We start from the raw sequence: 27957 nt of genomic DNA, 5'->3' as shown, positions 1-27957 counted from the left end.
CAACTTTATTAGCTGAAATTATTAACGAGTGGCTGAGGTTGGTTAGCTGTGATCTTTATCTACTACACCATATATAAACAACATGAAATACGTTTATATCGATCGACGAAGTGGCGTACTATTTAAGGTGATTGACTTTTACAATCCAGAGGTCTTGGGTTTGAATTCATACTTAAGCGTGTTTTTCAGGCATGATGTAAAGCATTCATAAATCAAATGCATGGCCCAATTTCTTGCAAAATCAACATACATTAACACTTTAAGGATGTCTTTAGTTAAAAAAGAAAAAAAGAATAAATTTCTAGTCTGAAATATCAATATGATTTTAATACTATTGTGCGATCTAACTAATATTTTTCGTTGTAGCACCTAAATTCAAATAACTATTCAATTTAATTGCGGTAGCAACGACATTAACTGTCTGTATTTCAAACACATATTTTAGCTGCTACAGTTAAATTTCTCTCCTATGGCTAATTTTTACTCTGACTGTTACTGCTCTTAGCAATAAATTATAATTTCCAGCATTACTAGACGTCGTAATTCTTAAGATTGAAGCGTTATTGCGACTTTTGGCAGCGCAAGAAATATCTCTTGACATAAATTACATTATATTTTATTATTTTACCAAGAGCAAAAGTCTAAAAGCTTACTACACCAATTATGAAATATAGAAATAATTTTAAAATAAAAATAGAGAAATCATAAAATATATAGAGAAAATATAGGTAGACGTCAGAATTATTATAATTCTTCAAAGAATTATTTTATCTTTTTTTTCTCATTCGCGATGGAAGCGCCACTTTCGAAGCGCCCCTCGTGCACGACTCTAGGAATCTTTGATGTTCGCTGAATAATTGACCTCGACAGCCGTCACCCTTGCATTACCGGTACCGGGGGGTGCGATGCGATAGCGTGAAGAACGCATAACAATCATTAGTAACGGCGCGAAGGGTTAAAGGGGCACATTAATATCAATTTCCTGTTTTCCTGTCAACTTTACCGGCTGCCGGCCGCTTTTTCTCAAAGCGTAACATTAACCACGGTACTTGGAGATAGTAACGAGGCGCTCTCTCGCAGCGTATATAAATAGGAGGAAGCCGAGAGAGAGAGAGGAGCGTCGACGGGAGCGTGGAAGATAAAAAGTCACGTGTGTACGCTCGGAGCACAAACGACGACGACGACGACGATGGTGCGTGTCTTAGGTGGATCGGAAAATCGTGAAGAGCCTCGCGAGGATATTTATCCGAGCTGGGAAATATTCGGGAATCGTCCTGTTCGCGGTTCGCAACCCATCCACGTCGGTCGCAAGCTCGTGAGCTCGTAAAACTTGCCGCGTTAGGAGATTGTATCGTGAAACAACAAGCTACAAAGCTCGCAAGCCGCGCTTTACGCCCGTCTATTTCACCTAACGCAGTTTTAGGAGCCGATAAAGCACACGTATAAAGCTCGATATATCACGCGCGCATTTCAAAGCCCCTAAACGCGCGTTTGTCGGCCCTTCTGAGAAATGGCACTCTGTGTTTTCGGCCGTTTGTCACTCTCTCGAAGCGGGCGCGCGCGGAAACGGCAATCACGACCGCCCTCGATGAATTTTTACGAGGTCTCACGTCGCACTCGTCGCGAGGCCGAAGTAAGAAGTGACACGTATGGCCGTTTAAAAATATTGGAATGCCTAAGAGTCCACCCTGAAAATTTTACTTCCAAAATCGAAATCGAGATACACGAAATTGCAAAGGAGAGTAATATCGATAATCCCGTGGCTAATTGCATATTTTTCGGATAACTTCAAAATTATATTGTATAAAAATAGGGAACAACATCTCTTAAGTTTAACCCTCCGACCGCACTTAGGATCAGGTAGACCTGGTGAATCGTGTTTGAAGAGTTAGCACAGAGAAATGCGTGCTCTATGAATTTTTCTCACGCCCGAAATCGTTAAAGATGTTAAAGTAGAAGAGTTACATTTTATTTTAGAATTTGGTCAATGTCTTTCTTTTCACAGTTCTTTCTTTTCATAGTTTTTCAGATAGGAAATTTAGAAAATCGCACAGAGTTAATATGACTATTTATAGTGCGAGCGAATTTTCAGAAGTGTACGGTCGAAGGATTAATAAAAAAAAATATATTATAAAAATATAATATAATATATAATATATGAATAAATGTAATATATTCACCAAAATCTAAATCTGCAACGTTTATCCATCCAACGATTGACTTTTCAGTCCCACTGTTTCCGAGATTTCGGAGCGATTCGGAACTGTAAACTCAATTATTCACGAAGTAATCGATAAATCCGAAGTAAGTTCTTATATGCTTTGAGATATACTCGAATAGAAGCCCGGAAACGGAGCGCCTCGCAGATCTGGTTGGTTCTTAGCTGTTCAAGCGGCTCGGCCGTGCTTGAAACACGCGGCCATTCATTTTCCGCTTTCTAGTGAATGAGAAACGGCTCGAGTGTCACACCACAAAAGTCGGGATATTTCGTCTGTCTGTTGTCCGGCGAAGAGACAAAGTACACACTCCGGAGATCATAGGGCGGGCTGTGTGCCGTGGACACGCGCTCTCTCGTTCGTGCACGAATACACGCAAAGTGTACACACGTAACTCGCCCACACACGGCTCTCGACCGCACCACTCGTCCATTAAGGCTTTTCTCAATGAACGCGTACGCCGAAAATATCGCAGCACCGGATGACGAGCGAAGCCATAACGTATTTTTGTCATCTCCTCTCGCCACGAAGATGCGGTCTCTCTTTCGTGTTCGCAGACCGCGGTGCAACAACAGGAAGTAACCGCTCGTCATGACGGTGGCAACGACAAGATCGCGGGAGAATTCGCGCGGAACTGAAGCCCGAATGTTTTCAGAGCAAATAAAGGGGGAGAGAGAGAGAGAGATGCACCTTTGAAGAAATAAGGAAACGGCGGAAGATACGAGATATATCGTGAGTCGATGCCAAACGAATGTTTCTATTCCACACGATGGCTGCCTGAGCACATATAGTCCGTCCAGGCTCCGATGCGATTGGTACCGAAAAAAAAATACAAGACGTCAATTACTTCTTGTTTTTATTTTTGTTTTCTATTCAAAATACACTCCTTCTGAGTCAATGCAAGCGGAGGCGATTAAAAAATTGTTGGAAACAGTCACTGTACCGCCTCCGTTTTCGGAATCTCCTTTAAAACCGTGGTCGAAGCCCTTTGAGTGTCCTGAGTAGTATCGTAACGCTTTCCTTTCATCGCCAACTTGAGTTTTGGAAATTGCCAGAAGTCACACGAAAGCAAATCAAGCGAAGGGGGCTTCAAGCTCTGTGCAAGCACAAGCCTTTTTTAGCCAAGAAATCGCGCACAATTTTAAATTTGTGCGGTACATTATCGTGCAAAAGTGACCAAGTTACTTTCAATATTCAGGCCGACTCGAAGAATCCAAAAACGGTTCAGAACACCCAAGTAATAATCAGCGTTCACCGTTTGACCTTCCGGTATGAATTCCTTGTGGACGATTCCTTTCGAATTGAAGAAAACGGTGAGCAATATCTTGAGTGTCTGCGATGTCTGAAATTGAATATACCATCTAAACACATTGAAACGATCCAAACAATACCGTACACACTTTTCATCATTTCGTACGTTTTTCCAGCTGTTTCGCCTAGCTTAAACAAAATTTAATACTGGCTTTTTGTTCTATAATGTTTTTCGACGAGCGTCGATAAAGTATTATCGCATATAACCTCAAAAGTAATGACGCAGACATGCTAGCGCCTTTTGAAATTTTCGGTGATCACAGCTGAAGTGTCAAGCTTTTCACAACGCAACCATTCATCAAGAGATGTGCTGCAGGGGCAAATAAAAAAAAAAATTAGCCGCACCAGAGCCTGGACAGTGTGTGTAATGCACTTTAAATTAATTTTAATTAGGGAGATAATCGAATACGAGAGTGCGATCGGTTTATAGAACCGCATCTCTTTGAACGCTCGACGCGCTTTATGATATCGACCTCGCCGGTAATCAGCGATTAAAAGGGATAAAAGCTGCCCCGCCGGCAGTGGAAGCGGCCGCGCGCGCGGCGCTTTTGTGCCCGACAGCTTTAAATCCCGGCCGGTGTTAATTAAGTTCCTACGGCTTTCTATTGTGCGCGGGACTCTCGCAGTCGACGTTTTCATTTGTCGTCGTCGTCGTTATGGCCGTAACAATGAACTACACTCTCACCTCGAAGTATTTCCCGATACCGTTACCGCGGCGTCGATACCGTGGTGCGCGCGCGCGAATTAGTTGAGCGTGAAATTGATCGCCATTTCGCCGTTTGTGCCGTCGCGTGACAATGGGATGTATATATAAATAGAAATTAAAGTCAACGCGCCGAGAGAGATCGCTATCGCCGGCGGAATTAGAACGAGACACACTCGGTACACCCACGAGATAGAAAGACGTGTCTCTCTTTGTGCGCACGCGTGCTCTTCTAACTGATTGGGCAACCGTTTCGATCACGACGCTGCGGTGTACAGGCAGTCTAAGTTTCAGACTTAGCCGGGGAAATAAACTTCTGTGAAGTTGACCCCATTTTTTTTTAATTTGAAGAAATGAGCCAAGTTCTGGTTGCCTCCCGAAAGAGTTCTAAAGTTTTTAATAGATTTTAGGAAAGTTTTGCCGATTAAAACGGTCGGAACATCACATGAAAGTACGGGAGAAGCCAAAACTTCACGATTGTGTAACTTTGAAATAATTTACCTTAAATTTTAATGCATCGATTCTATTCGGAATTTTGTCGTCCGAAATTTTTTAAGTCCAAGAAGGTGACATTTTTTTCGAAATTTTGACGTTTCGTTAAGAATTCTGATAGCGCCTCGAAGAATCCTATCGATTATTTTCAAGAATCGAAGCATTAAATTTTAAGGTAAAATATTATGGCACTTTAAAGTTACACAATCGTGAAGTTGGCTCCTCATATGATATTTTGACCGCTTTAAACGAACTTTTTTAAAAATCGATTAAGAACTCTAGAAACTTTGGAGGCAAATAGAACTCTACTAATATTTTTCCAAATTTTGAAAAAATGAGGCCACCTTCACAGAGATGAGAAATAACGATTGAAAAACTCGCTACTTTTTGAAAGAAATGAGGAGAAACAAAAAGAAATATTTAAGAAACAGAATAAGCGTAAGTGTTCGTGATCGTTTATGCAAAGAAAAAAATAAGATGACTATTCCCGGGTTGAGCGAATAGAGATAGAGAATGAGAAAGAGAGAGAGATAAGTAAACAATCTATCAATTTTGCACATTTGAAACCCAAACACACAATATTATATTGAATCATTAATTATCTTTGCGACTACGATAACGAAGCATAAGTAATTTGGGGCTATTAACTCTCTCGCGCATTCGAAAGTCCGACGATTCCTGTGGCAACGAGCGGGGAAGGCAATGTCAACTTTGATCTAAGCGCAGGCAGATAAAAATTGTCAGTCGTCTATTTGCCGATGGATCTAAAGATAGCGGCGAGTCATTTGAAGGACGATCTTGTCCCTCTTTACTCGGCGTATTTAATTTCTGATTATCGCCGCTACGTCGTCAAGTGTGAATACCGTTAGCGCGACAAAGGCCACGTGAAGTCTGTTTTGCAAAAAAAAAAAGAAAAACCATAAAAATACCCTCCTAGATATTTTGCAGCGGATATTAGTCATCTACCCTGCGTGCTTACTGTCGCGAGTCACGAGTGTAACGAACGTGCGTTCGAGACTTTGATAATTTAACGCATTTCCTCGCAGCGTCGGAGTTCTAAAGCGTTAGACGCTCCGCGAACTGTGTTGAAAATTAGCGGCTGGCTAGGTACGATAACACCGCAGGTATTCCAGGCACTCGGAAGCGTTCGGTAGAAACGTGCGAAAGCGCTCATAAAAATTGTTTTATCGTGCCGGCGTTATACGAGCGATTTCTAGCGTACGCGGGCAACCACGCGTAATTAGCGTAGATTACGAGAGCGACATTATCGGCGCGCGTTGCGCGCGTCGAGGAAACGGCTCGTACAATGAACCGACGATGACGACGACGAGGCGATGTATCGAGTTTCACGTCGCCCCGCGTCGCGCATTATTGCACATTACCGTTATTGGGAAATCCGCTATTCCGGCGACTTCGCTCGCCGTTACCCAGTCAGCCCCGTCACGTTAATTCTCTACGCGGAAGAAAACTCGCTTCCGGTGCCATTGCACATTTTGCAAGTAACGAATGCATTCTCTACCTATGATAAAAGTATAGACACCGTCGTTGTGGTGGCTGTGTTTAAAACTATAGTTAAAAAAGTTGCTTTTTTCAATTTTTCCGTGGAAAATCCCGAAAAAAATCCTTGAAAAAAATTGACAAACATTTTCTTCGCGACGGTAGATGATATAACCACACTTATGTGTCGACTTTTGTCTCTTGCTGGAAAGCAACCTCTGAGACATTTCAAGCTGAGCCAAACTTGACGGAGCCAATCAGAAATCAGACATACGGTGTCTATATTTTTATCACAGGTATTCTAACATTCTCCCGTCGGGAACATGCTCTCGGCTCGCGTTGGAACACGCACTGTCAAATTAGGGAACGCAACGAGGCCGGGATGAGTCTATTTCCGCGGGTAAAGCGCGGCGGGGTTGAGAGGGAAGAAGAAAGCCGCGTATTTAATCAGCAGTTTTTCGAGCATTACACTGAAAAAGGGCACGCGAGGTTAACGGGGTCGCGTATTACGCGAGTTAATGGGATAACCGCGTAAGTGAGTGTACGTGACTGTTTGAAATAAATTAGATACGCTCATTTGATTCCCCAGACATAAAAGGTAAAGGCACTTATGGCATTGTGTAGCAAGCACGTCATGTAATCACGGTTATGCTTAGACCGACCGACCGACGTTAATAAAGCCGCATTCACGTCACGTCACGATGTGCCTGGATTTTTGCATTTTTCACAAAGATCTCGAGGAAGAAAAGGAAGCGAGAGCCGTCGTCGGGCGCACGGTCATTCTCGAGAAAAGATCGCGCCTTTCCGCCGCGACCGAGGGCGGAATACTGATGGTGGGGCAAGAATGTGGAATGATCAGCTCGAATCGGGAATACAGAAAATGAAACCGTGTCGCACGGCCGAGACTGCGATCGCCGGAGATTATTTAGATTAATTCAGCGGCGCGCGTGGGGCTCCCACTGTGCGATTTCCGCCGTCGCTCCGTTAGCGCACATAACATAACCGCGGTGTGAATGCTCCTTTATTGGGCCTCCGGCGCGCGGCGGGCCTGATGCAACAACCGAGACCTCGCGCGCACTTCGCAGGCGTGCGATGCGTGGGCGTACGCGATGTAAGATTCCCCTCACACCGTGGTAGCCGTAAGGTCGTAAACACACGCACACACACACAGAGTAGAGTACATGTGGCGCGCGGGGACGAATGTAAAGGGTGCTTGAAACATTCCGCCACCTGCGCCGTAACAGAATTCCGCGCTCGTGCTGGCTCGAAGGAAGGAGCTATTCATTGATTCGTCATGTCGCGTTAAAGGGAAGCACGGCCGATGCGTATCTGCATGCATTATGCAGCCGGCGTCGCGCGTTTCTTCTTCGTGAGATCCCAGAAATCACGTAGTCGCCGTCGGCCGGCGGGCTCCTCTTTTCCATTTTGCCGAAAGTGCCGACCACGGCCCCCTCGGCGTCGAAGAGCGGCTTCCTTCGCGGCGATACTCTCGGAAACATGTTATTTATTCGCTTAATATGACGATATTGATATTATTGATCGACAAATAATTGTTTGCTGATGATTCGTCGCTCTGTGCCGAAAACGGACGCCTGTTCAGCAGGCTATTCTTCGCGTTTGATTCCATCTCGAGGTCGACGCCTCGTTTCCAGCGATTTTCTTCCTTTAACCTTCGCGAGGAAAGACGGAGTAGCAGCACGCGAATAGGAAGGTAGGATTATGAATGGCCCAAATATATGAATGTGCATTTCGCTTGATTAAAGTAAAGGAAGAGCGCAAATATCATAAGGAGCAATAAAGGCATAAAGAAGCAAAGGAACAATAAAGAATATATTTTTCGAAAATCTAACAATGTAGAATAAATAATTATCTCACGGTTTATGAATGACATCTACCTTTTCACGCGAAGGTTAACATCAGAAATCGACTTTACATTCGCGTATCGCACGCGATTGAAAGAAATTTCGGGACCTTCTCGATCATCAAGTGTCAATCATCGTCAAGTGTCTGTCGAAATTCGACATCGTGATTATTTCATCGTCCCGAGAGACATCAATTTGGCTTTCAGCGAAGCCCGAACCGCCAGCTTCCTCGCGCGATGAACTCGTAAAGGGAAGAGAAAAGAAATTCGACGCGCCCCATCACGCAGCGCGTTTGGCGCACGCACCTCGCGCGCCGAGGTGTTTCAACCGCCTAATAAAAGGAGAGAAAAATTCGCACCGTCACTTTTCGCTTCACCCGGTACATGGTAACGAACGTAACACGCGCACACGTAGGCCCACCTATATCGCGGCCTCTCTCGTTCGCCCATGCACGCTTACGCACACGCGTGTGCGACTTGAATAATACGGAGAGCGTACACGGGCTCGCGCTCCTTTAAGAGCGTTTAAAGCCTCGAGTGCCTGCGAGAACACACTTCGCGCCGATAACCGCCGCCGTGGAAAGCGCGCTTCGCGCGAATTCCGTTAGATAACCCGCGATTTTTAGCGGCCGTTACGTGAGACGCGAGAGGACGTCGGCGTCGTTCCCCTGTGACCCCGTCGCGATCGCGATTTCGACCGATCGTTCGTCGCGTGTGCGGCGCCCACGTTTTACGAGTGAAATGAATTTTTTGCAAGTAAGAAAACGACCGACGGATATCGCATTTCGAAGCGACGACATAGCTCGAATACGTACGCAGGGATAAAGGTTACTTCGGATTTAATATGTGTATTTGTTTGATGTGGATTTGTTTAATATGAACAACATAAGTTGATATCAAATATCACTTTGTTTGAACGAAAATAATGTTACTTCGTTCGAGTAAGCTATGTTGTTTGAGAGGAGAAATAATATTATTTAGAAGAAATTTTTGTTTCGATAAAAAAAAATGATTTCATTATATATTAAATATTGTTCCATTTAAATAAAGGAGTTCCTTAATATTTTAATTTATTTTATTTATTATTTCTTAATCCATATCTCGCGGCTTAGGACGGCTTCCGGTTTATGACTCATAACTTGTAATTTGTTTCCAATTTGTTTACAATTTTATATCTCTGTCTACATAATCTTTTCTTATAATTCTAAATATCTAATAAATTTATGATCTAATTTAAACTAAATCGTAATCGAATTAAATCTTAGAATTATATCATAAATTTGATTTTCCGGCCCCGTCGCAAAATGAAGGCGCGAATTTCCCGTCTTCGACGCGTTCAAACAATACGCGCGGAATTAACCTTTCGCCGTGAATATTTTCGCCGCTAGCGATACATTAATGCGGAATTACGTCTTTTTTTCCAAGAGTTTTATTTTCCAAGCGTGCGTCATCGCCCCGTTAGTCCTTCCGTTAAAATCGCGCTCGCGATCGACTCGAAAAGCCATGAAATTTCGCGAAGGTGAGACTCGCGCGAGATCCGTCCTCGAGATCTGCGTCCACGGTGAATGTCGAACGCGCACTTCGCCGCGAAAATACTAATCGCCATCGCGCGAAAACGGAAGGTCGCATGTCCACCTTGGACGTGATTTCGCCAATTTTGCCGAATTATCTTGTTTAGACTTGGCACACACACGCGCGCACACTTATTAGCGGGTAAATAGCGCCGTGTTAGATCCGTGCCATCTGTTAGCTGCGTGAAGTTATCGAGGATACTTTCGCGCGCAGAGAAACGTCAACGCTCAATATATTCCGTATGTTGATAGCCAGTCACGTAACACGCGTTTAATTGCAAATAAAATCTTCTCTTTTTTCTCTCTCTCTCTCTCTCTTGTTCTGCTTGAGCTCTCAGATTATCATCCCAACCATTCGGCAGGCGCTGCCTTTGATCAAAGCCAGATCACGTGAGCTACGAACAGGCGCATTGACGTGTTCGCTAAACATTATAGGATCGCTGATATTATTGTACGTTTCACCGCAATTTTGATTGAGAATATCGTGATACTATTGATATAATACTGGTATCGATACTTTTTTGTGAATAACCAGGTATCTTTGTATTATGAGGTAGATTTGTGAATCTACCAGGTATCTTTTTTATCGATATTTCCTTTCGATATTCATATGTATAGCAGTAGTATTTTGTTTCGTGTACCGTCACGTGTTTGATACCTTTTCTTTATTTTTACTCAGTCGATTTTCAAGATGTCATGCATTTTTGCTTCACGGAAATTACTGTAATATCTCGAGTCGAAATTTTAGTCTTACTTTAAATCCAATTTAGTTCTACATTAAGTGTTCAAAAATCTATTGTGCTCCTTTGGTGTTACAAATGGGAAAGTTACTGCCGTTTTCTCCACTTGAATACTTAATGTAGAATTAAAATTTAGACTCAAGAAGATTAAATTCTCCTGATTAAACTTTCCTGATTTTGATATTTTCTCTAATTTGAAGTCTTCTTAAGTTTCGATACTAATATCGGCATTGATATTTTTGTTCTGAAACTAGTACCACTAATGATATCGATGTTTCTGATTTGATATTATTCGTTTTAATATTAGCATCGATACTTTCATGGTATTTAACATCCCTAACTACGACACTAATCACGCGGGTGTCGCGCTATCGCAAGAAAGAGCACGCGTCCCCTATGTGATTTCTATTAATTACTCAGAGGTGCTTAATTACTTAAGGGAGCGCGTCAATCTCAGGCACGTGCGTCGATTCCGATCGATCCGCCGCCGCCGACGGAGATGCGCGAGACATAAAGGTCAACTGCAATTAACGATATCGGCAACGCTGCAATCCCACGCAGCGAATATCGAGAACGAACATGATAACCGCCCTGTATCGTGCGTAATTTATGCTTTTTTAACGGGTCCGTCTGGGGAGAATTACGAGACCGCTGTGGAAGCGCAGTTATCCCCTCGCATGTCAACACCGAAAAGAGCGGTGGAAAAAAATTTCATTTCGGGAAACTAGCGCGCGCGCGTGAAATATATATAAATTGTCGGGCGGAGTGTCGGTTCATGTTTTCATGGCTGTTTTCTCATCCCCGTGTGTAACCAAATTCCCGGATTTTTTCGCGGATAAATAAATAAATAAATAAAAGCGCGCGGTAAACGAATGAAAAATTCAACGCGCGGTGCAATTCAACGTCGCACGCTCGGTCGCCACCTCGTAGTTTAGCGGGATTTTCCAGCCGATCGCGAGTCCCGGCGATAATCCACCACGGGGATTACGACGAAAATGATTTACCCGAGATTAAAACACACGTCGCGGTCGTGACACGCGTCGTGATACGTGCGCGTAATGAAATCACGCGTCAGTAATAAGAGATTTAACCGTATTTCACTCGTAACCTCCGATGCCGCGCGAGGTCACGGCGGCGAGGGAAGTCACGCGAGTTTAATTCAGGCGCGTGTGCGAGAGCGAGAGAGCCGAGTCGCTTGAGTAAGAGGCCGTTCCCGTGGACTCTATTTGCATCTAATGTCCGGCATCTGTCAGCCGCGCGCAACCGTTCGCTTCAACGAATGTTTATGTTAATAAACGAGGCTCATCGCGCCGCGTAAAAAATCCCCGTCATCCGGCTGGATACTGCGCGTGCGAATATGCGTGTGCGTGCGATTCTAAATAAACCGTCGGCGTCCTCACGAAGGAGATGCGCCTTATGTGGGCGGAAGATTTATCGATCGGATCGGCCAATGGGAAAGGCGCGAGATAAGATAAAAGGAATTACACCGACATATAAATTAATCGTGACGCGCGCTGCGCGCCGAGAGTTTCTCTAATTGCTTCGCGCAAGCTTTCATTTTTATCTCTTCCTCATCTTAACTTCAATTTATTTACTTTTTTTTTTCACCATTTTAATTCCTTTCTTCATTCCAATGCGTTTTTCATATTAATTTTATTCTAAATTTTTTTTTTTCATTTCAATTTCATTCCAACTCAATTTAATTCTGATGTGAAATGCAACTGCGTTGCGCCGATCGGATCTCGCCATAATGTCGAATTTACTAAACGTTCATACGTGGCGTTCGTTCAACACTTCTACCGATCTCGATAACGTACGCTTATTTGCCGACGATTGAAATACCGTTATTTTCACGTAGGAAGCATTGCTCAGTAAAGGAAGAAAAAGGAAGGGAAAGAACTCGGACTTATTAACGCGGACGTCGTCGTTTCGCCAGACGCGCGATTATCGTCGCGCGGATAATTGCGCGGGGCAAGTGCGGCGGCAACAGAAACTCGGCCAAGAGAGGCGACTAAGCGAAAGGGGCGATTTATTTCGCGCGTTGACCGCGCTCGCCCGGTGCATCCTTTTACCTGCAAGCGCGCCTCATTATCGTGCACGCGCTCGTTCCCGAACTCCGCGTTTTTCGGAGCGGAGCGGTCTCGCACGTCAAACGGTATTTGTTTATAGCCCGGGCGGGGGGAAAAGTGGATCGCGGTAAAATAAATTACAGAGCGCGCGCCGCATTTCACCGGTCACGTCAGAAATACTGGGGGCCCGCCTTTGTCGAAGGAGAGTGAGTTACGTAAAGAGCACGGCTGGTATTTTCTTCCGAAGACTACGACACTCGAAGTTTCGAATACGCGAGTTCGGCATTCGGATTTCGAATACTTCAAAGGTCTGAAGCTTCGCGCAGCTCGGTGTTCAAATTTTGAGATTATTGAAGCTTCGAAACACCGGATTTATAAGATTTTTCTATGTAAAGGACGTCGTTTGAATTCACTTTCTAATCTCCATCTAATCTCTTTTAATCTAATGTATCGTTATCTAATCTCGACCTCTCATTTGCAAAGTTGTGTTCTTCGGAGTGAGAAGAAGATTGCGGCCTTTGAAGACATACCTTCGAGGTTTTGGGGGCTTAATAAAATTCGAAAGTTCCAAGTTCCCTATGAAGCTTCGAATCCTTTCGAATTTTTTCGAAACTCCGAAATTATCGAAAATTAATAGCTTCACTAAAGAGATCGGTAAGACGCGAGGGAAACGGAATTCCGAGTCGGGTCGTCGCATAGAATTCTACCGTTGACCTCCGAATAATTCGAATTTTCGTAATTATTGTAGGAGGGAACGAAATGATCGTGGACGAGGAGTCATTTATTAATTCTTTGAGAAGATTGGAATAAACATTGGTTCCGTGATGATGATTATATGTTATATATGAGCTGATTATATGTTATCTAGGGACCAGATGAAAACTCAGTTATAGCAAAGACCCGTGTTAATAGTTGTTATTTGAAAGTTGCCTCAGGTGAGATTCTCAGAGTTAAATTTAGAGATGGATATGAGTTCTTTTAGCTGAATCGCGCTTACAAATGTATGATATCGCATATATTTTATGGTTTAAACGGACAATTCAGATCTGACTCTAAATTCAGACCTGAGTATCTCACGTGGATAAATTTCAAGTAACGGCTATTAATATGTGCTACAGATTTTTGTGGGAGATTTTTATTCAATCAATTTTTTTCAGTTATTTCTCAAGCAAATTTTGACGCTTAATTTAATGCTCAGACGAAATTGCGATAACAGAGATATTTTTCGTCATTAAGTTTTCGGCCGGTCTCTATTCGGGTCGACGAACAGAGATTTTCTTCCCCGTGTAGTTGTGGTTTGACAAATGGAACTTCGAGAATAGTTGACGTTCGACGTGTCTACGCCTATTTTCTACGAATCTCTCGTACAAGGAGCATTACTACGCTCCAGGCGAATGGAAGGAATAGCCAGCCTAATGGTTCGATGAGAAATCTGTTACTTATGTTAAATGGCGACAGCTGCGTCCACACGTGAGGCTCGTGGGAATGTACGCGGAGTTTAGAGAACGGCCGGGAAAATGGAAAGTTAAATCACGACGTTAGACGCGAACGCGCGAATATCATCGCGGAATTTGTTGAAGTTTGATGATGACGACGGCGCGCAAATTCCTACTGACTCTTTTTCACGCCTTCGATAATCAATCGCTCTTGTAGAAAAAAAGAATGCCGATGAGTAATGCTCGATGGTCACTACTTCGCGCATATTCGTCATAGTTAAACACTAAATAACGCTCGTACACGTTTCAACGTGTTTTCGATGCCAAACGGTCAAGGCGATTCACGTTGATTTATATTTTGGCGCATTGGTCAATTGCAAAAAAAAAGGAACTGCTGAAAGAGTACAAATCCGTGACTTATCATGAAATCACTTGATTTACATCAGAAACAAAAAATTCAAATAACATACGTACAATGTAACGTATAGGAAAAATACTCCGTATTAAAAAAATAAAAATAAAAAAAGAAATAAAAATGTCGAGCGTCCGCTTTTTAGTGGAATGTAATGATCCAATCGAGACGAGTCCCGATGATCGTAAGAACGACAGAAATAGAGAGAGGAGAATGAACGGCCGTTACGTTTTCAAGAACGCGGGACTCGCGACAACGATACGGCGAATTACGCCGTGCATTAACATAGGAACGGCGCGAACGAACCGTTTGTGTGCTAAATACTCCCTTTTGTTGCAAGCCGAATAGGCTGGATGTTAGTTATGTAACCAGCCACGCGCATGTGCATCGACGCACGTGCATGAGCTGGGTCCGCGACGACAGCATCCGACAGAGAGAGAGAGAGAGAGAGAGTCAGCTCGCACCTGCTACTGCATTCTCCGACGCGCCACGACGCGACATGGAAACACCTCGTTAAACGCCGATAGAAAATGACGAGCGCGAGACGATGTCATCGATAGCGCGCACGCCGAGACCCACGCAAATGAAGCTCAATCCGTCCGCGAATCGCCAGCGAGTCGTGATGTTAAATCAGTCTCGAAGCGGCGTGCATTTTATCAACCCGTTTTATTATCAACTTCGTGTAATAAATTATTACATATCGCCACATTGTATTATATATATATATATATATCAGTGCACCCCGTCGCACGTACGTGCTATTATAAAATTAAGCGATCGCTTTCTCTCTCTCTTTCTCTTTTTCGCTCCCTCGATACTCATGTACATTGGACGGTAATTCTATTTTTTTAGCAACTCAGATTAACGTTTCTTTTGCGATTTTTCAACTTTTTTATATTTTTTCGGCGAACATTGCCGAGTCGTGTCTATCAATCCGGCGATATCACGCTCCGACGGAGACGTCTCTTAACACATTGTTGACCGGTCACGAGTTAACTCGTGTCTTCCTGCTCAAACGTTGCTGACCGGCCACGAGTAAACTCGTCATCGATGCAAGATACATTTGCGCGATCGAAACAAGATACATTTGCAAAACCTGTTGTGTATCATTACATGTAGGTGATTGCTAGACCGTTTATCATACCAAAAAGAAATATTAAAAGTTAAATATTAAAGAAAATTTATTGAAGTTTATTTATATTGTTTCACTTCCACATCCAATTACGAAATAATAGCCGATGACATGAGATAAATTTTAAGTAAAATTGCCGGTCAACAATGTGTCAAAAAAGTACTAGGAACTTTGATTTAAAATTGATTTTTTAAATAAAAATGTCATGATAATTATTAAAAAACAATTTTTTCAATAATACCTGAAATGCATCCTATTTCACAATTTTTAAAAAATTCGTAAAAATTTATTTTCAAGTAAAAAAAGTTATGATAATTATTAAAAAACATAATTTTTTTCAATAATACCTCAAATACGTCCTATTTTACAATTTCTGAAAGTTTGACAAACATTGCTTCATCAATGAAAATGTAATGACGATTTTAGTAACGTGCAAGTTTGCCTAAAAACGTGCGGGGTCCCAGGCGTAGGTCTTACAGATTTCTTAGCGGTCCGCAATGTGTTAAACTTATCCGCAAGTTATCTCGAGCTAATCATGCAGCACGTTTTACGCAATAGCGCAATTATCACGTTCGCTGGGAAGCGTTACGCGAATTCTGACAATCGGGCGAACGTTCCGTTTTTTCGAGCGTATTAACACTCGCGACGTGTCAATCAGACGGCGCGCGCACGTGTGTGTGCGTGTGTGTGAATGTGAGTCAATCGGAAATGCAAACGGCGTCGGCGAGACTATTCGCGCCACGACTATCCCCCTCCACGCAGTTTCGCTATCACTTCACGCCGAGTTATCATAATCGTTCGGTGAACGGTGTCGGCACGTGCGCGTGTGTGTGTGTGTGTGTGTGTGTATGGCAGCCGGCGTATATCATCGGGCCGTCAAAGCGGCCGTTTAGATCGCGCTTTATTCGCTACGCGGAAACCGGCTGTCTTCGGCTTTTAATGGCGAACTAATCCCCGGGCAATTACTCCCAGCCGTGTAATCCGGGCAGAGCCGCGAGGGCACTAATTACGCGAGACGGAAAGAATCACGCCGGCTTCGCCGCGCGCCTCGCTACTCCTGGAAAAGATACGAACGGACCTTCCGCGCGGGCGTGGAACGCGCACAGCGAGATATTCCCGCGTCTATTCCGCGCACTATTTCGTCGTAGTGCATTTGCGAAAGTTGTGTCGGCGCTTATTAATAGATGTCCATGGATGCGGCGGTTGTACTCGCGTCGGTGGGGCTTACTTACGCCTGTTCGCGTATAATGAGTAAACACCGTTCGGTCTGCGACGAAATATCCGGGTCGATGTATCTTTTTTAATACATTAGGCCTGTTCGTTTCAATTGAGTTACCGCTGTACCGGAACTTTGTTCTTTTCACCTTCAACGCTAGGGTTAGAGGATGGCCGAGGGCTTTAGCAGAATAGTTGACTTGTAATCTCACACTGAGAAAGACTTAAAAATTTCTTCGTGAAATATAATATTTCAGAGATAAACGTTTATGCATATACGGCGAAATAAAATTGTACTCCTAGTAAATAAACCAATTAACTAGAAAACTGAAGTATATTCCGCAAAAATGTATATTCCGTCCATCATAGTTAAATTTTTTTCCAACCAATAAATATCGAAGGAAATGTCACAAGGAACATTTACTTCGGAAAATTTCAATTTCTTTTTCTCAGTGTGCAAGACAACGTTTCATGCCCTCAATTTTTGTCTAAATTATCATGTTTACTTTCTTCTTATTATGCAACGGTTTGTCATCAATAATGAACAGAACGGCTTTTTAGTTTATACAGAAAAGAAGATATAGATTAGACTTTTGGGATGTACAGTCCTTGAATAAATGAAAAGTGGAGTCAATAAGAGCCGACGTTAGTTATTGGTTACGAAAGAAGCAGAAGGAAAATTATTTAAATTACTTAACTTGGAAGATGAAGAAATACAAACAAATACTAACGTTTCAGTTGTAATTTCCGATCTTCCTCAATGTGAACAGCTGAATTTTTTTTTCTTTCTTCGTAACCGACAACCAACGTCGCCTCTTATTGGTCCCACTTTTACTTGGTTAATTGAATTAGAAAATATTTTACTTGAATTAAACAATATTTACTCGATCCAAATAAAAATTCTCTGAAGAGTGTATTGGGAGAATGATTTACTTGAATCTAACACTTTTCCCCCGTACATGAAATGGAATCTGCAGTCAAAGTGTTCAGGTGAAATCGATGTATTTTTCGCCAGCGCGAATTTTACTCCGTGAATTAAGGGGGTAGCTGAAGAGGGAAAAGGGAAAAACGATCCGTGTGTGCATGACTTTGACTGTTCGACATTTCGTGCTCGCAAGAGACCGCCGCTTATCGCGAGGGGAAAACATTCAATAAATGCCAGTTACTTGCGCGCACTCCAACCGTTAAAAATGTTTCCTGCATCACGCTCGCGGACACGACCACGTCGCTGTCAATCGTAATGATCGTGACTCCATGCTTAGCGTAGATACGAGCGCACGCTCTCGCACGGTGCGCGCACTCCCCGGCGCGGTACCAAGGATTTGTATGCGGGATGGATTAGCATGGTTAACCAGCAACGTGCTCGAGGCGTCTCACCTACGCCGCTCTTTCTCACCTTCCCCCTCATTCTCTCATTTCGTAAAAGTATAAAAATTTCCGTGAAGCTACGAAGGTCTTCCTTTAGTCTTCCTTCAGCGTCATTTAAATTAGTCATATTTAAACACTACATAGAGAAAGAGAAAGAGAGAGATTTCTTTGGGTTTAACAAAATTTTTTTAATTAAAACAAACTTGTCTTTTGAAACAGAGCAAAGAAACGAATGCTTGATTCAACAAATTGTTCGGTTTCTCAAACAATAAATATCTTTACGTCAAATATATTATATTTCTCTTGTATTTTTATTCAAATATTACAATAGTTATTGTCAGCAATAAATTATTTGAAAAAAGTAACACTATGTTCGAAAAATATTAAAGAACCTCTTTACTTCACACGATGGGAAACAATATTTAACGTATAATGAAATACACTTTCTTTATTGAGAACTAAATATTATTTCTTTTAAATAATATTGTTTGTTCTATCATATGATTTATTTTAATGAAACAATAACATTTTTATTCAAATAAAATGATGTTTGACATTAAATTATATTATTTATATTAAACATTACAAACCTAAGTCAAACACACTAAATCCAAAGAAACTTTTTTCTCTGCATATTTATACCTGGAACTTCTCTTTATTATCTTTATCATTCCTCATTGTAAGCTTTCATCGACTTTGCTGTATCACTTAATTCGTATTGTCTTTACATTATATTTTTGCATGACGACCGTCTGCGCACTTCGTTTTTCTAATTATATTTTTGATTACCATTCCGACAGAATCTATCTTAGAGCATGATAAAGCAACTTCTATCTTACTTTCTTGATACGTGGCATGGCGTATTTGGCCGCGATAACACTCCGCTGTGTCAGAGTTCGGGTCTAAGGAATAAGAGTTAATCGTAAGAGCGAAAGGATATCCACTCTTATCTCGCAATGGTGTCCGATAACGTTCGCGACACGTGCGGGTAGATGAGTATCGCGAAAATGCGCGTACCTGGAATATAAATAGCGATGCAATCGCTCATAAATAGACATTCCGCAACGGCGTGGCCAGCGCAGTATGCAAATCGCAGTAGCCGTCGTGGGTGAACCCGGCCTACGATTGAAATGCGATTATTGTATCGCGTCGAGACGGTTGCTCCGGTATTGGCCGCCTTGGGCTGACGCTAATCGTCAGACGGTGATTTCATGACAATGAATTACCGAAAGAGCCAAGAACACGTTCGATATTTTAATAGTCTTTTTCAACGTAAAACGCGCGGGCGGCGATGAACGAACGTTTCATGCATCTTTCACATCGAGGTCGATGAGAAATTCAAATTGCCGAAATCTTGACGCTCTTCGGGATAGTTGGCGTCTATTTAGATGACCTAGACTAATAAAATTCTGCATTGACAATACTGATATTTATTAACTTTTCTCTTGAACTTTTCACTCCGTAAATTTAATTTTAACACTACCTCCCGAGTTGTGAAATTTTTACTTTATATTAAATCTTTAATTCTACAAATTCTTAGTAGGAGCTAAAATAGCAAATTAAGTTCAATTTTAATCCTAATAGTATAATATCCCTACTTTTTGACCTTGTTGATGTCTTGAATTTCCGTTTCAGCGTAAAAATAGGCTGTTGAAGGTAGCATTAGAATTAAATCTGTAAAATTAAATGTTCAAGAGATAAGTTAAAAAGTGTGTCGTGGAAAAAATGTTTTTATTACTCTATAAGCCGTCTTAGCAGGCGCAAAGCATCCTCGAGAGCGTCAGAGTAACATCAAAATTTCGACTTGAGAAAGCTAAAACAGCGGAAACGGAAATTTAAGACATCGGGATCAAAGTAAGAATAAATTATATTATTACAATTGAAAATGAGCCTATTTTACTATCTTAGTTTCTGCCGTGTCGTAGAAACAAAGCTTTAACACAGGGCCAAAATTTGCTCGACTCGGCTGGTATCGCGAGAAGCGCGAGATATCGGTGTTCGTTTTCATTCAGTTCAAGCACTGCTCTATCCGCGGTGTTAGAGCGCTCGTGCGACATTCCTAACGAGAGTTTATCGTAAAATAATAACACAATCGACCTCGGGTATATAGCACGGGTTATTGACTCCCTCGGTCGACGTGCAACGGGCGGCCGGCCGGCCGGTCGACCGGTCGGTGTGCGACAAAGCGTGCGCAGCGTGCGTGAAATAATTATTCAATTAAACCGATAAAGGCATTAACGAGGCTCCGTGACCCGAGCATTACGAAATAATAATCATACGCATCGCGGTAAAATCTCCGGCCGGCCGATCTCTCGGCGGAGGTGACGAGGGGAGCTGCCGTTAACCGCACAACACAACAACACGGTAGATAAATTTCATTTAAAGCTACTATTATTATTGCATCATCGGGCGAGACAATTAATTATTCATCGAGCGCGGAAACGACGCGCGCGCCGGCGATCGACTTTCAGATGCCGATTCAGGCCGCCGTAACGTAATCATTTTCCAATACGTGCGCAGTGTTTACTTTTTTCTCTCTCATCAAACCACTTGGGACAACCTTGCATTAACCTTCCTTCGAGGAACGCGATTATCTTCTTTATCCATCGCGCTCTAATTCATGTGTGCGTGCGCGCAACTTCTCGAGTTCCGCTCGGTCTCAACTTAGGTAGATACATTCTTTAATTAAAAATCTCTCCTGAGGAGAAAAAGTACCTTTGAACACGCCGCACAATCGCGCCGCGTCCATCTCGCGAAGCTCTCGCGGTTCCCGCAGAGGCATCTCTCTCTCTCTCCCTCTTTCTCTCCTCGCTCTTCCCTCCCACGCCTGCCCCCGATCGTTCGGACGAAGGGCCTCTCTCTACCTGTTGTGTACGCAAATACGAAAACGACCTACCAACCTGTCAGTCCTCTCCATTCTCGCCGCGCTCTAGCCGCGTCGTCATCGCCGCCGATCGACAATCGCGCGTAAACGGCGACGTCACAGCGGATAGACCGATCCGCTCGATCGATCGATCCTGCCTGCCTGGCTGCGCGTGATCACCGTGACAATTTTCCACGCACTGGTCCCCGCACAGACTCGGAGAGGTGACTGGGAGATTCTGAGGACCGACGGTTCTGGTTCACGACTGGTTCTTCTCCTTCTCCTTCGGCCTCTGGCCCCTTCCATCGTGCACCGGCACAAGAGCGCGGAAAAAGAGACGCAGGCAGCAGCGGCGGGATCACGACGAGAGGATCGAAGAGAGGAGGAAGAGAAAGAGAGAGAGAGAGAGGCGGATGAGGATGCTGCGGATCGCCGGTCGAACGACAGGTTGCCCTGTAGCCGAGGAAAAGGGACGACGGGGTGGAAGCTCGAACCGCTCGCGGCTCCGGCAGGGAAGTCGATCGGTAGGGTCAGGGACGGATTTGCGGATTTCGGCTATGTGCCGCGGCGCTTTTTTCGTTGCGCTCGCCGAACACCGGTGTTGACCGGCTAATTTGAACGTCAATCAATCCTGCTGTCCTTCACACTGAGAAAAATACCCGATCATATCTGATTATCATTTATTAATGCTAATGGCGGGTATATGGTAGCGTTATTACATATGGCAGCAAGATTATATATTTTAGAACAAAGAACGCCATCCTTTCTATTGCATTTGATATGTAACGAGTAGATCGTAAGACGGACTCTACGCGGAAAAGAATTCGTCGACCGACAGTTTTCAACATCGTCCAACCCTTGTTCCCGGCCATTCTTCACTTTTGTCTTCATGAGCCACCGTCGAAGCACGAGATAAGGCGTGGGCTGGCTAATGGCCGGTCGACAAAATGTTAAATGCGAATACGACAATGCTGAGCAACGAGGCGAGGCGGCGAGATCGACTGCGCGCGAATTGAAATCAAGATTTACTAGCTCCTCTCGCAATTGCGAACGGCGAACGCGACTCGAACGAATGTGTATCTAATAAAAATCAATTGACTCGGGCAAATCGCGAATATCGCACTTGAGATTGCTTTCGTGGATTAGTCGTGTCGGTTGGTACCGTGCACCGCGATTCGTCTTAATGAATACCTTTCCCACTCCTTTGTGGAACCACCCGCGAGGGTTCCGAATGCGAGAACGCGGCGAGGAAGGGACGCGCGCGACGCCAAGGTCCCCGGCGAGAAAAAGGAAGGCGTCCGTCTTCCTCGGCAAATCTTCGGCCCTGAATAGGGCCCTTCGGAACTTTACACTCCTCTACCCGCCATCGCCGTGACCCGACCAAGTCCGAGAAGGCTTTGTCTCAGGTACCGAGGACCGTCTACCTCGGGTCGACTAGAAACCCGAGGAAGTTTAAGAATAAAAATATTTTTTTTCAGAATGTTTGTTTATAGTATATAAATATTTTTAGGGAGCGAAAGTTTCACGTCGACGTTCCTCCGCGCGTTCCTTCATCGTTTCACCTGCATAAATCAGAATGATTAATTGACGGTGAATATTGTTTTTCGCTTCGTTCTCAGGAAATCTCCGAGAGTACCCTGAAGGAGAATGAGAGGAAACGTCGTTAATTGTTACCGTCGATTATGTAACGTCGTTTTACGATAACCCTCGATCGTGAGATACGAGCGTCGCGTGTGAACCGTTATTAGGTCCGGCCGGACGAGAACTAATCGTCATCAATGGATGGCGCTTCTGATGATGATTTGTTTCCCGCCAAGCGCCAAAGTCAACAAAGTCCAATAAAGCACGCAACTGCACACACTGCGGCACGGCGGCAATGACCCGGGCCCGTGTAAGAGCGCGCGAATTCAACTCGATCGGCTCCAGCTGGCGCAGCGCGCTCGCGACGAATGGATTTCGCCCTTATACCTCGATTTACCGCTTAACTCGGCTATCTTTACCCCTGCACTACGCGTCTGGCAGGGGCTCGTGCCACTCGAACATTAAAAATCGACGAAATTCGAATTGCGATGCTAATTAGTCGCGAGCCGATTCCCGAGTGGAAACTTATCTAGCGGCCTGAATCAACAGCTAATAGCTATACAGAAAAGAAATGCTAGATTCAAGTAAATAATTATTCTGTCAGCAAATTTTTAATTGGATCAAGTACATGGAGAAAATAAAAGATACCACAAAATTTTATAATGTCGCACCGTACCAGAATTATGACTGAAATTATGATGTATGTTATAATCTTTAGTACTTCATTATACACATCGCTAAGGATTATAACACACATCATAATTTCAGTCATAATTCAGTTATGGTCCAACATTATAAAATTTTGTGATATTTTTTTTACAATATTTTCTCCATGTAATATTTATTTGACTCGAATAAAATGTTTTCCAAGTAAATATTATTATCCAAGTAATATATATTTACTTGATCCAACTAAAATTTACTTGATACAAATAAACATTTTCTAAGGAATATTGCAGCGATTGTTCACTTGAATCTAGCACTTTTTTCTATGTAGCTAGATACAAGCTGGATTCAATTTTTCCAGCTCGTTATTGGTTCGTGACTAATTGATTGTTCGCTAAAATGTAGAATCAGATTTATGATCTAGCCGTTGTTTAATTGCGTATCAAATACGAATAGAATAGATGGTACTTTTTATTCTAAAATATATAATTTAGCTACTATATATCTGCCGTTAGCATTTGAAAATGAAGCAGCGGATCAAAATTGAAGGTGAACGTTACATTACTAGTTAACGATTTTTCCTCTCGTAACTGTAATTTCGTTTATTTAACCGTTAACCATTAATTTATTTAGTCTATTACCTAGCTACGCGGAGAAAAAAGTACATAAAAATTTATTTGTGGAATATGAAGTTTGTATCATACAGAAATAAGATTTATCTCTGCGAAAATAAACAAATAAATCTTGTATCCCCTCTGTCCACAAATAAGGCCGCAAACAGCAGGTGATGGTTCTTTTTTTTTTTCAGGACGGAACGCACGTCCATTTAAATTCCGACAGTGATCCATTCGCGGCAAGCGCGAATCCATCGATCATAAGGCGATGTATCAAACGACGCGACGGTGACTCGTGCCTCCGCGTGTAATTAAAGTGTAATTCGATCTGCACGCGCGCACAGAGTATCGTTCTGTGTTTTCTTTCCCCTCCTTGTTTCTCTCTTTTCGTCGTTTTCTCCCCGTTTGGATGCGGTAAGCCGATTAGGACCAGCTGGAGCACTCACGCGGCCATACAAATAGATCTTGCGCTGCGTACCTCACGGCGGCGTGCTATCTTTGTGCGTTGAATCGTTGTTCCGTATTTAAAGATCGCGCGGGTCAAGTACCCGCGCGCTAAACATTCGGCCGTCGCGTCCGCGTTGTTACCACGAGGTAACATCGCGAGCAATTAAACGTAATCGTGAGCGTTGCTCCCTCCGTTACCCGCCCGGTTTTCGCGCAAATCCTGCAAACACGCCACCGACACGTATCTCTCCTCTCTTTCTCACCATTCCTTTTCTCATTACGTAATGCATTATGTATTAATATTGACTAATTGGTGTATTAATAATTCATAGATTAATGTAAATTAATTTCGACTCTTCTCCGGACCATAAATCGCCGTCCCCGATGACGACACATGTGATTATTATCCAGTTTCTCTTTCTCCCTCTTTCTCTCTCTTTTAATGGGCGATGGCCGCGCTTTCGGCTTCGATACGCACGCTCGCGCGCCTCGGTCGATAGTCGCCGAATGAAAAAAATGTGGAATTCCCAGTGGGTGGACCAGTTCTCTCCGGCCCCGAAGATCCGTGCATGACCGTCGTGTCGTGTCCTTTCACGACGGACGTGCGCGGGACTTGTATCGCACCTTCTCGTGGCGAGTTTTACGAAGAGCGCCGACCGTTTCCCTTTTTTTCTCTTTCTGTTTTTTCTCCCTCACTCCCTCCCCCTCTCTCTCTCTCTCTCGTCGAACTTCCCTTCTCGTTTCGTTACTTTCACTTTTGCAACGCGTTACTTTGAAACTACACCTCGAGAGTAGGATAGAGTCGCTCGATCTCATATTTTGTAAGCATTCGTTTACGATCGTTCGCGACTGAAAGGCGGACCTTTGAGCGACGAACGTTTCGGTAACGCTTTCGCAATTTCCAGAGTCGAAATTCTGGTTCTATATAAATATATTCTATATAAATATATTCAATCCTGTAGATTTCTTCGAACTTGAAAGAGCAATGCGGAATTTCTAGATATAATCAGGATTGGATAAATTAATTTCCTTGTTGAAGTTAAGTTAAAAGTTAATGGCCTATACAATTAATTTAATTAGGTTAAAAGTAACAAACTAAAATAGACTAATTAGATGTTAGGTTAAAATTAAATGTACTTATTAAAGTTAGAATTTAATTATGCAAATCTATGTATGTGTAGTTTAGAAGAATATAATTAGGTTAAGTTCATATATAGTCTCGCATAATTAACTCGCATTTTAACTTCTAACTTAAGTTAATTTACCCTGGATGTGTAACACATATGTATACCTTGTCCTACCTATGATGCTGCGATTGGTTTCTCAAGTTCAACGGGATTAATATGAAATCAGAATTTCGTCTTGGTTTGTTAATATTTTTCACGCTATTTCCAATATTACGTAACGTTAAAATATGTTTTTGTAATAATATTCGTTCGAACGAAATAAAAAAGAAGTGTAAATCTAACGGGCGAACGTCCGTGAACAATGGTCTCGTCGTAAAAGACAATAAACGCACCGGGCTATGATTCAGATCGTTTTATTCTCAAAGCTTTTATGCACATGTAACGATCAACTGTGTAACAATACTATTCCCGATGATCGCAAAGGAGGCTCCTTCTCTCTGTTCTGTTTTCTTCTTCTCTCTACACACACACACACACACACACACACACAGTCGCAATATCTACACGATACATTCGGTTCTTCGTTTCCTCAACCATAAGCTTATCTTCCTCTCATTTCGTTTTACAATATAAAGTAGTCAAGAATTAGATGGCTCTCTATATCGTACATTATACGGAGAATATATCTATCATCTTCTCTCGTTACACGTAGTTTCCTTCTCTCTCTCTCTCTCTCTCTCTCGTAATCAAACGGGCAAGCCTCGTGAAAATCGCTTGTACAACGAATCGTAATACTGCTCGAATTGCGTTCCCGAGTGAGCCGTAGCGATCGTGGAATCCTCCCGCGGAAATGCGCATCGCACACCCACGCGGACGTGTCCTCGCGGCGAATGAAGCTTAAAGGATACGTTCCGTTAGTTCGTGCTTACATCAGCGACGTTGGAATCGCGTTAACGCGTGCGACACGCAAAAAGTCACGCATCTCGTCTCGTCATTTATCTCTACAGCTTATATCGTTACAGTCGACTCTATCTTGGCAATATAGAATTACTTCGAAGATCATCGAGGTCAGATATCAGGAATCTCCTGCCTAATACTTTAGTGTGCATCTCTCACTCTCCTTCTCTCTCTCTCTCTCTCTCTGTCTGGCTGCCTCTCCTTGTCTCTTAACATTACGATTTTACATTAACATTTCTCTTGTTTTTGGATAAGGAACGAGACCGCGCGTAATCGAGTACTTATGGAATACGTGAATCTTCTTACGTGACACGCAAATATAGGAATTCTCATTCTTAGGATTATATAATATTCGAAAACTGGTCTCCTCTCTTTCTCGCCTTCTCACTTCGCGCGTTGGGGAAACCCGTGCGTTCTGTGCGAACGATACCTGGGCACTGTGATTCCCTCGCTCGAGAGAACGCGGGAAACTCGGGCGTTCGCTTCGCTCTACTCGACGAAAGTCGAAACCACGTCGATCCCGTGATTTACGCGGACGGGAATCAACAGCTGTCCGGGCGACATACCCAGACAATATTCTTCCCTCTCCGGGAACGGAGAGGAAAGAACGTTATTTCGCGCGGGATTCGATTTCTCGCGAGAGAACCCGCGCGAGGAGATCGAGAGATTCGCGCGTGTCCTCCGAATGAAAGAGACGCGCGTATTGCTCCTTAAAGCCGTAAACTATAAGTTTTACCAAAAAAGGACACAGTCGTCTAGAAAATTGAGAAAGGTCTCGTGCGACGAATACTGACGTTTTCTCGAAGTACGCGCACGTGCGCGACCTGTTGACTCTCGGCGAGGAGAATCCGAAGAGGATGTTTATTGTGCGAGTTCCTTCGATGTGGCGACCGACTACCTTCGATAGCGGCTACGACGGCAGCGGGGCGAGGAGTTGCGCGATGCAGACACGCTAAATATCCGAGAGGGACGTGAGCTACTTCGCGAACGAAGTCGCGCCTGTTCCCAAGTCGAAATTTTGCTTCTGTATTAAGTCCCCAAGGAAAGAAATAGTCTCAAATCAAAAATAGATACTTTTATATATGAGCGAGGATATTGTGATATTCTTAGGAGATTTTTAGTCTTGGATTGAGTTCAAATACAATACTTGCGTCAATACGAATTCAAGTAAATCGAGACTAAAAATTCCCTAGGAAGATTATAATATTGGTTTAAGACTCACTTTTTTGTGTTTATCTCTATATTAAATCTTCAAGTGGCGAAAAGGGAAACAACTTCCCATTAGCGTCAAAGACTTTTGAAGAAGATCTTTGAAGACTTAACGTAGAATTAAAATTTCGACTCGGGTTGTCTCGAGTGTCGTTCGTTCTTCTGCCTTTTTTTTGTCATTTTTTTCTTCGACCGCGCGACACGTTACCGAAACGTCCGATTCAAGTGGGGATCGAATGCTTTCGCGAAGACGAGGGTGGGACTTCACCTAGACGAAGACGACGGGCGCGTCGTAAAACGATAAGGAATCAAAATTCAAGAGCGACGCGTCGAACGCTCACTCTCGCTGTGTAATTTCCAAATTGATATTCCACGGTCGCTCAGGCGCGTCTCAAAAGTACCGTGGGAAACGTCGCCCACTCGAAAACAATGTCCGCTGATTTACAGTGTGGACACGCGGGGGGGGGGGG

General features: G+C 43.2%; 2 protein-coding genes across 14 annotated transcripts in view; one reads left to right on the top strand and one right to left on the bottom strand.

The window, feature by feature from the left end:
* The window catches only part of LOC106742736 (KN motif and ankyrin repeat domain-containing protein 2), a 57452-nt gene extending 36352 nt beyond the window's left edge, over positions 1 to 21100 (bottom strand). Inside the window, exon 1 of the mRNA XM_014615947.1 lies at positions 20924 to 21100. The gene's annotated coding sequence lies outside the window, so the exon portion shown is untranslated. The remainder of the gene's footprint in view (positions 1 to 20923) is intronic.
* LOC106742739 overlaps positions 1 to 27957 on the top strand; it is an 88836-nt gene that overhangs the window by 21680 nt on the left and 39199 nt on the right. For 7 of the 13 annotated variants that reach the window (XR_001374290.1, XM_014615957.1, XM_014615955.1 and 4 more), the window contains exons 2-3: positions 2774 to 2948; positions 3415 to 3529. The exons of 4 other annotated variants lie outside the window; for them this stretch is intronic. The gene's annotated coding sequence lies outside the window, so the exon portion shown is untranslated. The remainder of the gene's footprint in view (positions 1 to 2773; positions 2949 to 3414; positions 3530 to 27957) is intronic. 2 more of the 13 variants (XM_014615953.1, XM_014615952.1) reach the window with 2 other exon arrangements.

The sequence above is a fragment of the Dinoponera quadriceps genome, unplaced genomic scaffold (genome assembly GCF_001313825.1).
Source record: "Dinoponera quadriceps isolate SergipeBrazil2010 unplaced genomic scaffold, ASM131382v1 scaffold589, whole genome shotgun sequence".
NCBI classification, from domain to species: Eukaryota; Metazoa; Arthropoda; class Insecta; order Hymenoptera; family Formicidae; genus Dinoponera; species Dinoponera quadriceps.
The sequence above is the reverse complement of the archived record's forward strand: the minus strand, read 5'-3'. Positions and strand labels throughout refer to the sequence as shown.